Source organism: Parus major, chromosome 28, assembly GCF_001522545.3.
Source record: "Parus major isolate Abel chromosome 28, Parus_major1.1, whole genome shotgun sequence".
NCBI classification, from domain to species: Eukaryota; Metazoa; Chordata; class Aves; order Passeriformes; family Paridae; genus Parus; species Parus major.
The window spans coordinates 4,488,023-4,500,461 of record NC_031797.1 but is presented as its reverse complement, the minus strand read 5'-3'; the positions used below and the strand labels follow the sequence as shown (position 1 = coordinate 4,500,461).

The following is a 12,439-nucleotide window of genomic DNA, read 5'->3' as shown; positions in this document are numbered from 1 at the left end:
ACAATGGAGTTTTGAACAAGGGGAGTCAAGGGCATCAGTAATGCCTGTGTAGAGTGTAAGGGGTGATTATTTACTCCTACAATAAAAAGCTTTTGCAGGAGTCTTTGAGGTTTTAGAGCCTCATCTGTAGGGCAAATAGCCTGGGACCCTGTTTGCTGCCATCCGAGGTCACACTGGGACTGGGACAGAAGGAGCCAGGAACTCTGTGATCAAGCCATGCGTCTCAGAATAAATATTTTCCTGGAGCCTGCACCTAGATCACTCAGCAGCACTGGTCTCTGGCTCCCCGAGCCTTGTAAAAATCCATTAATAAAGTTTATGAATAAGTGTATTTTGCATGGTCTCTCCTACAGATCGTGGGGACATCTGGGGTGACACCGGGTCAGAACAGCCAGGAGCAATGGATGTGGGCAAGCCCAGCATCTTTACTGGAACAGGCACTGCCCCACTCCGGTCCCTTCCATCTCCCTCTGCTCCTGCCGGGATTCTGCGCTCGGCCCCGTCTGCCAGAGCCCCCAGACGCCGGTGATTCCGGGGCTGGCACACAGGGACCGGCTCTCTCCGGGGACAGAGGGACAAGAGCCGGCGTGTCCCGAGGAGCGGGGGGCTGCTAATGAGGGTCCCTGGGACGGGGTTACTAATGAGGGTCCCTGGGATGGGGTTACTAATGAGGGTCCCTGGGATGGGGTTACTAATGAGGGTCCCTGGGATGGGGTTACTAATGAGGGTCCCTGGGATGGGCTGCAGCGGTGTCCGTGCCCCGGAGCTGCCGCGGGTCCTCCCGGAGCTGCGGATTTCCAGCCCGGGAGCGGCGGGGCCGGGCCGGGCTGGTGGGGAAACCCCCGGAGCTTCCATCAGTGGCTGCGAGAGCGGGGAGAGAGCAAATCTAGGGCAGGATGGAAATGCACAAGCGATTGGATCGACTTCAACAAACCAACAAATACTTTTTCCCCCGTTCTTTCCACTTCTCTTCCTCCCCACCTCCAGCAGTTCCTCTCCGCGCTGCTCATCTCCCTTTGTGCACCTCTTACCCGCACTCTCCTCTCTAAACAGGTGCAGTTGCCACTCAATAGACTTTAATTACCACTTCAAGGGCTCTCACCGGGGTCTGCGGGAGGGTGGAGATGAATTTTCCCGAGGATTATGCGTGCGGCTGAGTTCTCTTCAGTCAGATGCTGATATTGCTGCCAGCCAGGATCCTTCGAGAGATCGGTTCTTCGGTTCTCTCTGTTCGTGTTAACAAAAAGGAAAACTGCTGCTGAAGGGAAAAAAACAACCCAGCCATTACCTGGATTAATTAGCAGGACAGCAAATGGGTCTGGAGAAAAACACTACAGAAAATTTACAGCCCAGGAGTCTCAGCTGGGCTTCCAGACTATTATTCCTTGCAAATCAAAAGTGGAGAGCTCAGCATCTCGGAAGATTTCTGTGGGAGACTGGGCTCTAAAAATACAAGTTGTTTTTAACCACTTTACCTTTTTTTTTGCTCCGTGCTCTTCCCATCACGGCTCGCTGGAGAGATGTGCTGTTAATGCATCCTGCTGGGACCCTGGGGATTCCTCCCAGGGAACGTGTGGGTTCATTCCCGGCTTCAGCACAGTTTGCCTGTGATAGAGGAATTATTCCCAGTGTTTAACTAGTAACATAACATTATTTTTATTATTAAGATCCTCTTCAAAAGGCACTCCTGGAGAATGCAGAGCAGCTTTATGCCTGTCAGAGCTGCCTGGAATTGTTTGCCCAGGATGTGAGTGCACACTTGTGGGGGTGCACACAGAAATTTGGATATGTGCTCCTGTGTGCTGATACGTGCAGGGAGGAGCTGGGGATACAACAGGATCTTTTGGGACAAGGGAGATTTCCGAACACTTAAAAAATAATTTCTTTCCCTCAACATTAACATTTCTAATTTTTTATATAAAATGAAATCTAGGAAGGAGATTTTTATAGCAAACTAAGCAACATTTTGTTCTGCTGCAATTAAGTTTGTTTTCCTAAACAAGAAAATCAGCAAACTGGGGAAATACTGCAGCCAAATGTGCTTTTGCAGATGTGATTTCCATGAAACATTTTGCCTAGCTCCACAGCAGCTGGGCATGTGCAACATCTGAACTCCTGCTCGGCTCCTGCCCTGGTGTGGTTGTGGCAGCAGAGTCCGTGCGGGCTCTGCTCCCCCAGTCCAGCCGGGAGAGCTGGGGCTGAGCTCATCCCCTGAGCCAGTCTCTGCCCCTGGGCTGGGGCTCCTCTCACCCCATTGGGATATTGCATTATCCCAAGCAAAAAACTCCTGCTGAGGCTCCCACTGCACCCTGTCCTGCTCTGGAGGAAGAGCAGAGGGAGCACAGCCCGTGTCAGCCCTGAGGCATCACCTCGCTCCCTGGGAATGTTCTGCTCCTCTTTCCTCACGCTTGGGATGGAGCTGTGCCCTCCTAAGTGAGGAGGTGGAAGACACGGGGCCTGAGGTGGGAAAAGGAAGAGTCACAGGTTCCCACTCACATTTCTCAGGTTGTCTCCTTCTCATGTAACTCATTCTTTCAGCTTCTAGGATTTAAAATCTTTCTGCTTCATCACCTCTTCCTCCCAGCCTTCCTTTCCTTATGCATTTTGATTTCCAGGCCCATCTACCACAAGTTTTCCTGCCATTTCTGCGGGGCTGGGATGAACATTGATCACAGCCATCTCAAGCCCATCTCTCCTTTTTCCCAAAGAGCCGATGAAAATGTCACCCATGAGATAATCATCATGTTGCTTACATCCCTTAATTGCTCTCAAAGTACACGTCGGGGCTTCAGAGCCTCTGTGAAAGGCAGGTTCTGGCCTTTGGCACATTATTGACAGGCTGTTGATAGGCCCCTTTGTTGAGAGGCAATTTTGTCCTTTTTCCTGTACAATTTTTTGGTTTTTTTAAAGACAGCCCTTTCAGAGAGAGTAGATTTTTAAAATAGAGCTGAGCTTTGAATGAACAGGCATCAGAGTTATTCCTGAGGAGCGGTGGCACACGTGGGAGAGGAGAGCTACCAGCACACTTTGTGCAGGACTCTGTACAGGAAATCAAACTCAGATGACAAATGGCTTCATCCTTGTTGCTTTTTAGTCCTTCCCCTCTCAGACCTGATAATTAGATGTTTATTTGCACTGAATTACTAAAGCATTGGATGTCTTGTGTGTTCTAGTTAATTGTTCCACAGTAAACAGGAGAAAGTCAACACTTCAGCTGTGCAGTGACTCATTTGTATCTATTAATGATAATTCTTAGGGGTTTTTAATACCTGCTGGTAAAAGTGGGCTGAGATGTCCTCATCACAACCGCCCCTCCTGGTCCCAAAAGTTTTGCAGGTCTGGGGCAGAGCAGAGCAGAGCCAGGCACACAGACAGAGCCTCCATCAGATTCCCAGAGGACACACAAAGGCTTTAAAGTCACCTCTTTAACAGAGATTTATTTTAATGTGCCCTGATGTGGGCCAGGGTCCCTCTCAAGGTAACCCCACCACAGCCCCCGGCACAGCCGAGCTCCACGCTCCAACACAACCCTGAGCAAAATACCCAGGCTCTTCTAACCCCAACCCTGAGAGAAATGAAATTCTTTCCTTTCTGGAACAATGTCCCTTGGAATGATTTTACCCCTAATGAGCCCCGACTGGGCTGCTGTGTTCTGGAGCCACTGGTGTGCATGTTAACAAGGAGGTGTCTCCGTGTGGAAGTGTGGAGATGGCTGGCCCTGTAATGGGAGTCTGTTCAGCATCCGAAATCCCACATTAGGCTGTGCCTGTAGGAACCCTGGGATGCTCCATGGAGACTGCCTGGAGACAATCATCCCTCCAGCCTCCTGGCTGTCCTTAACCCAGTGCTCAGCTTGCAGCTATTCCAGGAACCGCTGCAGACATGATCAAGTTCAGCCCCTAATGCATTCACCAGCAATAAGGTGGGGAAAGTGCCCATTGATTTGGGATGAAAAGGGAAAAGGCAAAGGGCTGTGATATTCAGAGAAACTTCCATCTCACTGGGATTTGGATCTTGAACCCTGTGAGGGACTGGGAGCCCTGGAATTTCCTTGTTTTCCCTGAGTGGGTTCAAATCATGAGCAATACTCAAAAAACATCATCTGCCTCAAATTTATCTTCGAGTCCTGCTTGATTCAAATGATGCATCCCAAATGATTCCTGTCCCAGAAACCAATTTCATACTTCACATCCACTTAAATACACATTGTACAACAGGTATAGATATACACACACACATTTAGATTCGTGTGTTACATGGAATGGTTCCATTCTTTAAAAATTCCAGAAAAGGAGTTCTTCAACCCATTCCCTCATTGACAGACCAGCAGAAAGATACAACACTTCTCTTCTAGAAAAATATACCAGCTCATTTATTTTTGAAAGTTGTGAACTCATTAGCTGGCAATTAATGTTCTACCCACCTGTGCAGCCCCTCATGTAAAACCTGCCCAGAGCTCCAAGCCCACCTTCGTCAGCACAGGGTGAGAACTGCTGAGATAAAATGTTGTCTGAATTAGATGGGGAGGATTAGAAAGGTGATAAAAGCTAAGCCAGGAGAAAATCACACGATAAATAGGTCTGGCAAGATAGATGGATAATCTTCCTCCCAGGCCAAACCTGACAGGATAATCACCTTTTTCTGTTCTCTGGTTCCATTTGCTCTCAGATCACCAGGGCTTTACAGATATCACAGAATTTGGTTTTCTGGTACCCTGGAAATGCGGATCACGAGGTCTGTCTTTATGGACAAGGGATCTGAGGTACCTCACTTAGGAATGGCTTTAAATTTCAGATTAGGATTGCAAAAATCAGCCAAACCATTGCCTTTTCTTGTTTCTCATTGGTGAAACCAGAGCTGCAGCTCTTTTCCCAGCTCACCTTTTCCCAGCTGAGCCAGAGTGGGAGTCAGTCCTGTCCTGTCCCGAGGGTGTCCCTGTCCCTGCCACCAGCAGCTGTCACCAGAGCTGGGTCCTGTGCAAGGGCACAGCTCTGCTGCTGCTCCCTGATCCCGGTGGGGTCTGGATTCAGCCTGGCCATGGGATCAGGGGAACTGTCCTCCTGTCCCCTCTGTCCCCTCTGTCCCCTCTGTCCCCTCTGTCCCCTCTGTCCCCTCTGTCCCCTCTGCTTTCAGGGTACAGATTATCTCCCATAACAGAAACAACCCTCTGGAGCAACTGAAAACTCTTTAAACACTGCGAGCTCTTTCCCAGCTGTGAAAGGGTTTGTCTGAACGGGCCTTTGCTCTCCTCGCTCCTGAGAAATTCCCACTGCTCCTGACCCATGCAAGGTCCGAGCCTGCAAAGTGCCCTTTGCTGGAGCCTTTGCTCTCCAGATGGGGCCTCCTCATCTGAGGGGAGGAACTCAGGAAAGTTTTCCATCTCTTCGTGGCATTGATTTCTCCACGAACATTCGGCTGGCAGCACGGAGCAGCGGAATATTTGATTAGGCAGAATTACAGACCACAACATTAATAATTTTGTGAGCTGAACTGAAAAGATTTGCTCTTATTCTCACTGGGAATGGTGCAATTTTCTCCTTTCTAAGAGAAACTTTGCTCTAATGGCAGGGTGCATTGTCATCCCACAGGAGCAGGTACTGACTGTTGCCTCTGATTTTGGGGGGCTTGAATCCATGCAATTTTCACCTGGGCTGGAATCTGGTAGGTGGACTGTTCATCATGGCTCTGGATTTTCAAAAGAAGTTAGCAATTTTGGACACCTTATATTTGTGTTTGAGACACTCTGAAAGGGACCAATTACAAGAGGCAGGTGCTTAGAAGTCCCTGAAAATCAGGATTAATTGGAATATGTCATGCTGGGCACCTGAAAACTAAAATGCTTTGGAAAATCACAGGGGAGGGAGTTGTGTTTCTGAACATGACTTGGGAAGAATGTACAGCCTTAAGTTAACACAGGATAAAGAGAAGATCTTTGCATAAAATTATGGAAACTTCCTTTAATCCTCAATGCAGGCAAGTGCTTGACTTTAGTTTGATCCCTGAGGGAGCTCAGTGCTGAAGTTTGTGCAAGTGCATTTGTATTCTCATGAAGTGGGGCCTGATATTGTGCAAGTTACTGTAGGTTTATGAAAAATTCTGAGTCTCGAAATTAAAATAAATCAAAAGGCAAAGTTGTCTCCTCAAGGACACGCAGGGTTTGCAGGCTTGCTGCCAGGTCCATGTGCTCACCTGCAGAGACACAGGCTGTGCCATCAAAGATCTTTTCTTTGCCTTTCCTAAACCCCTGAGCCAGAGTCCCAGAGGCGGAATCTTTAAGTGCTGAACACACACAGACCAGAATTTCCATGTCCCAAGGAGCTTTAAGGTCCCTTCCAACCAAACCATTCTGTGATTCTATGATTTGGGTGAGCAGAAAACCCAAATCCTTTGCTCAGAGTTCCGTGAGATGTCCCCGTGTCCCCGAGGCGTGGGCTGCAGGCTGGGGCTGTGTCCCCACGGTGTGGGACACTGTGCAGGGCTGGGCTGGGGCAGGAGCAGCGTTTGAGAGAGGCTGAAGGTGAACCTGGCTCAGGTGTCTGGGGCAGAACAAATCCCAGCCACAGGCACAACAACCTCGCCCTGTTTATCCAGGCTCAAACGCCGTCGCACATCTTGCGTCTGAAATCCACTCTCTTTTTCCTGCCGAGATTCCCAAGCACCTCCCAGTCTCCCAGCTACTACCAGATGCCACGATTGCAGTGGAGTGGCAGCGACACACAGACAAATATTTGTGCAGGGCACACAGAGCCAGGAGCCTGGAACATTGTCTGCGTGGTGGGAGGGGGAGAGGGCGAGGAAGATCCTGCCTTTAACAGGCTTTATTTCTATTGAATTTTAAATAAAAAAAAATCTGGATGCCTGTATGGTGTTTATTTCTAGCAAAACTTCAAATATTTCTTTCCAGCAGGTGACTCCTGCTAGGCTGATTTCCAGATTTCTCATTTTGAAGAATACTTAAAGGGTCAGGAATTAAATTGAATTAAATCCAGACCTTACCCCGAGTCCTCTGCTCTTCAGAGACCTCTGGGTTGGATCCATCTATGAGATCTACAGAAAATTGCCAGTAAAAAAAAAGTGACAAAATATGCCCTGAACAAATGGAAATGAAACTTTGATTAAGCAAGACTGCACAATAAAAAATTTAGTTAGCTTTGAGAATGTGATATCATCTGTCCTACTATTTTTTATATTAAATATAAAATCTGATTAGGCCATTTCCCAGAATGCAGAGATAAACCCATAAAAGCAGCAATAGGTATTTGGTGCAATATAATTTTCTGCCTTCTTCTGCATGGGGCAGGATATGAAGGATCCAGGATTTTTCCCCTTATTTTCCAGCTGAACTTCACGGGGAAAAGCCTGACACTGGTGCTGGCAGAGACAAGCCCAGAGTGAACCTCAGCAGTTGTCGCATTCAGGACAGATCAGAGTCACTGTGTGCACAGAACTGATGGGAGATGTTAAAAGATTTACAGAGAGATAACAAAGATATCTCTGCACTCCAGTTCCATAGGGAAACATTTCCACCCTTACTTGGTTCAATGTCTAGAAAATATGTCTAAGGGCTGTGTGGATATTCAAGGCCTGAAAGGAAATAACTTTCTTTTCAAGTGTTTTTCTTCTTTTTCTCCCAAAGTATTCAATTCTGAAACAACAAATAGGAGTTTCCTTAAAATGGAGAACAGTTTGTTTCCTTTTCCTCTCAGAGACCAACATCACTCAGGAAAAATACAAATGTAAGGACAGGAGATGTGGCCAGGCTGAGCCTGGATTAAATCACCTCTGTTCAGCAAAGTGTTTAAACACACATTTAGCAGAGCTGGGGGAGAATTTCCAATGAACAGGGATTCGTTCAGGGAATACCCCAGCTTCCAAAAATACAGATAAAACAATTGAAGCAAATCACTTCAGCTGGCAATAGTTCTATGAAATGCTTAATTTCCAAAGTGCTCAAACACTTGAACATTTTATCTTTTTTATTTTCTATATTAGATCCTTGGTTTAATAATCTAAAGAGAAAAAATGTTTTATTTCAGCTTAAGCCAGAGATAAATACTTTGTTGTTTTAATTTTGTCAAATTTAAAACAAAAAACAACCACTTTGTTTAATTTGATCATACTCAATTTTTAGGTTTTTTTTTTTTTTTTCCTCTGGAGGGGAGCATTTGGGGGAAAATTCCACTCTGATTTAGCTATTGAGCACTTCAATATAACACAATCTGTCCATGGACCCAAAGTGTGCCACTACTGCAAGGGAAATTTTGAGTAGTCAGATAGAATCAGCCATGGAGGAAAAATAATTTCAAATAACTGCTCATGAAGCATCATCTCCCAACAGAATCTTGGTGAAATGTCCTGTTTCTCCTACAAACTAGGGAATTTTAAGAGCAACTTTACACATGATCTACCAGTCAGACACATTTTCAAAACAAGAGTGTTGTGTCTTCAGCAAAAAGCTTTGATGTTGAGTAGATGGGAGGTGCAGGTTACCTTTGGATTCATGTAATCATTCTGTGCTTCCCAAATGTTTTTATTCCCTGTCCTTCCCGAGGCTGTGAGCGTGTCTTACCTGAGGCTGGAAGGGATGTTCGGAAAACGCATCCATCCCAAAGTCCCTTCCCAGCTCATCCAGCCAGACCCCGAGCAGCTCCCGAGTGCCGTGCTCGGGGCACTGGGACGGCTCCCGGTCCCTGTGTGTCCGTGTCGGGCCGGGCTGGATGGGGACGCCACCCGGCCATCCCTGTCCGGCACCGGGTACCGGCGGGCAGGTGACCGGGCTGTGCCAGCGCCCTTTGCCGCTCTCCTGCCTCCCCTGTCCCGCCGGGACCCCTCCGGGCTGGACTCACCCTGGCCCCGGCGAACGGTCCAGCGCCGCCTCGGTGGCTCTGGGCGGGCGGCGATGTCCCGGGAGAGTCCTGCCCGCACCCGCCGGTTCCCGGTTCCCGGTTCCCGGTGCCGGTTGCCGGTGCCGGTTCCCGGTTCCCGGTGCCGGTTCCCGGTTCCCGGTTCCCGGTTGCCGGTGCCGGGCTCGTGTCTCGGTCCAGCCCCGCCTGGGAGGCGCCGCCGGGCGCTGTCCGTGGTGCTGATCCGCGGCCCCGCCGCCGGGATCCGGTCGGGATCTCCCCGGGATCGCCCCGGCTGTCCCCGGGGCCGGGGGAGAGCGGCCCCTTCCCCCGAGCGCTGCCCGCGCCCGGCAGAGGCGACACCGGCTCCACAGGTGGCCGGGGAGCCCCTCGCAGCGTCCCCGAGCCGCCTCCGCCCCGCGGGGCTCACCTGTCCCTGGGTCACCTGGGCGGCGGAGGGGCCGGGGAAGCTGCCCTGCCTCTGCCTCGGGGCTTTTATGGCCCGCCGGGGGGGCGGCGGGCGGAGCGCCCGGGCGGGGACTCCGCGCCTCGGCCAACGGCAGCGGCCGCTCCGGGCAGCTGCGGCAGCATTACATCATGGGACCGCCCGCCTTCAGTGTAAGAGTCTCACCGGCAGCGGGGACACTCGGCAACAGGTCCGTCCGGGGAGCAGCGAGCCCTGGAAACGGGGCAGCGCCGCGCTCCGAGCTCTCCCTGGCAGCGGCAACAGCGGGGACAGCCCGCCGGGAGAGCCCACCTGGCTCCAGCCTGAGCATGGAAGCTTTGCTTTGTGCGGGTCACTCGCTCCGGAATCCCCAGGACCAAACGGCACCAGCCCGTCCTCTCCATCCTGCCGCAGTGTCCCTCGGCCTGGGGGCTCGCAGCCTCTGGTTTCCCACTCCGATGGACAAGCCAAGCTTCAGCCCTTATCATCCTGTTCTCGGGGCTGCCTCAACCCAAACCCTCCATTTCTTCCCAGACACACCGAACTGAAGGATGGCCCAGATCTGGGTACCTGGAATCCGTTTGGACCTCTCCTGTTTCCAGAGCAAGGAGTTCCGACATCCATTCCCTCAAGTGTGCCAAGGAGCACAGCATTCAGCACTGAGAACAAATTTATTGCCAAACCTTCACCTCCAGAAACACTCATGTTCCTGGGTTTGACTGGGGGTGTCAGCAGGGATGGGTTTGAGTTGCACCTCTAAGACAGAAAATTCCCATTTTGCAGGCACCAATTTTTCAAGGCTTACCCCTGATGGTCAGTCTGTTGAATAAAGCTTTGTCTTCTGGTGTATCCTGTGCATGGGATGTGTCACCACACAATACCAAAGGAAAAATAATAATTGGTGGCAATATTAATTAGATAGAAATCATAATGGTCTAAAGATGAAGGCTTGGTCTGGGTAATACTTGAGATCCACAGTCAGGTCTGATTTGGGAAATTTCTGCTAGGAAGGGATCCCTGCAGGTAAATATGGGGCTCTCAAGACCTGTAAGTAAGAGCAGATGACACGAATGAACCCATTTTCCAGTGGCACTGGATGCTATTCAAATTTCAGAGCAATAACAATAAAGCCAGGTGCTCTGTTTCCAGCTCTCTTTGTTTGTTTGTTTGTTTGTTTGTTTGTTTGTTTTCCCCCAATACCATGGATCAAGGGCCAAATCCTTTGCCTGGTTTGCACCCACCCAGGCCCTGCTCAGCCAAGGTGACAGCGTTGTTTTGCCTGAGGTGAAAGCTGGCTTGGGGCAGAATGTACCTGTGTGTGACACAAATCAGTGAATTTGGGAGGCTCAAACCCTGCAGCAGGGCATGAGCCCAGCAGGACCTGGTGACCTTGCCATGAATTAGCCACAGCACAAAGAATGTAGATTGGTGTGGGGGTAAGAGTTACAGCCTTGCTGGTGCCTGACTGTGGAGACAAATCTGGAAGCCATTGCTCTCACTTTGTCCATGAAAAGCAGAAATTTGGGGGAAATATGAAAAGAATGAGAGCTGAAGCTGTAAATAACATCTTACAAGAAAATGCTGAGGGGTTGGATACCCCTCAGCTGAGGAGTTCTTGGATACCCAATTCCCTTAGAAGATCCTGCTAGAAAGGAAAGCCAGAGTAAGGAACACCCCCAGTTCTCCCAGCCCAGCTCCAGAGCAGAGGGGCTCCAGTTCTCTGTATCTACAAAGAACAGCCATTTTGCAGCAGTTCACAAGGCATGAGACGTGCCTGTTATCCTGAGAGCTGCAGCCTCTTCTTTTAGGGCTGTTGGGCAGGACTTTGGACTCAAGTCCTTTCCCTGTGTTCTAACTGGTGATGTTGGCCAGCAAATTCAGTTGAGGTTTCAGAAATGTGATTTTCAAAGGGATCCAAGTGATGAACACAAGCTGTACCTGTCCAGCCCAAAGTGTCTCAAGCCTGATCTACTTATTCAAAAGATTGATTTGAAATGTTTGGTTTATTTTGAGTAGAGCAGGGAACTCCCTGTGCCCATGGCACATTCATTCTCCCTGTCTCTTCCACCTCGGGAGATTTGTCTGCCTCACTCATTTGCATTCAATATTTGTTTCAGTGGAAGAGTGGATCGGACAGATTTTTTTCATGGAGAAAGTCTAGGATGAACTTAGAATCCACGATAAGAAAGGTCACTGTTTGATTTAATTATTTTGAGTTGTTTTCCACCCCGTACTCGGAGCAGCTCTCGCAGCTCAGTAATTAGCAGTGGAGCGGAGGGGGAGCGTGCTGGACTTTGGCCCCATCTGACCTGATTCATACAACATTTCTGATTAATGCACCTGGTCACATGGCAGCTGTCAGCGACTTGTTGCTGGGCATCCAGAGGTTTCCAAGGGAACCGCTCCCTCTCCTGCCGATGCTCCTCAACAAGTGCAGGAGAGCCGCGGTTTGGTCCCGAGGGCCTGACGCAAACCGGACAGGAGACGGGAGCAAAGGTGTGCGGAGGAACACCCGAAATAGAAAGCTCTCAGGTGGAATTCGGTGATGTTGCGGGCGGAGCGGCTCGGGCAGAGCCCTGCGGTGCGGGCTCGGCTCCCCGAGCCCTGAGCTGCCTTTGGCTCAGCCCTCCCGGCCGCCGCTGCACGCCCATCCCACACACGCCCATCCGAGCAAAACCGCATCGCAGACTGCACAGCTCCAGAGCAGGGACGCTCCCTGGGAGCTCTGCACAGAGGAGCTCCAGGACACGTTTGGGATCCCTTTCCTGAGACGTGTTTAAAAAGTCTCTTATAATCACAGAGGCCTCGACGGAAGCTTTCCACCGCTGCAGGCGCAGATCCAGCCTACCTGGATCCTTTGCAGGCTGGCACAGAGCTCCCACGTACACCAATCTCCTCTCCCTCCTCCAAAGGCCTTTCCCTGCACATGCAGCCGGAGTTCTGCCCACACGCAGGCGTGGCAGCATCCACACACAGCAGATCCTCGCACCTCCCTCCACGGTCCCTCCTGTGCCCGGTGCTACCTGCAGGCATCTCTGAGCCTGCTTTTAATCCCTGCCTGCAATCCCTGTCTGTGATCCCTGCCTGCAACCCCTGCCTGCGATCCCTGTCTGCAATCCCTGTCTGCAATCCCTGTCTGCAATCCCTGCCT

The 12,439-nt window shown here is 50.3% G+C and overlaps 1 long non-coding RNA gene across 2 annotated transcripts; it reads right to left on the bottom strand.

Annotated features, from left to right (window-relative positions):
• Positions 1 to 213: 213 nt before the first annotated feature.
• On the bottom strand, positions 214 to 9,307 carry LOC107215398. 2 transcript variants are annotated; one of them, XR_004500353.1, is made up of 5 exons: positions 8,847 to 9,307; positions 4,424 to 4,490; positions 1,476 to 1,605; positions 1,103 to 1,227; positions 214 to 886 (listed from the first exon to the last, which is right to left on the bottom strand). It is a non-coding gene; the product is annotated as an uncharacterized LOC107215398 (long non-coding RNA). The 2 variants fall into 2 exon arrangements; XR_004500352.1 differs by lacking the exon at positions 214 to 886 and having other exon boundaries at positions 1,060 to 1,227.
• Positions 9,308 to 12,439: the final 3,132 nt, after the last annotated feature.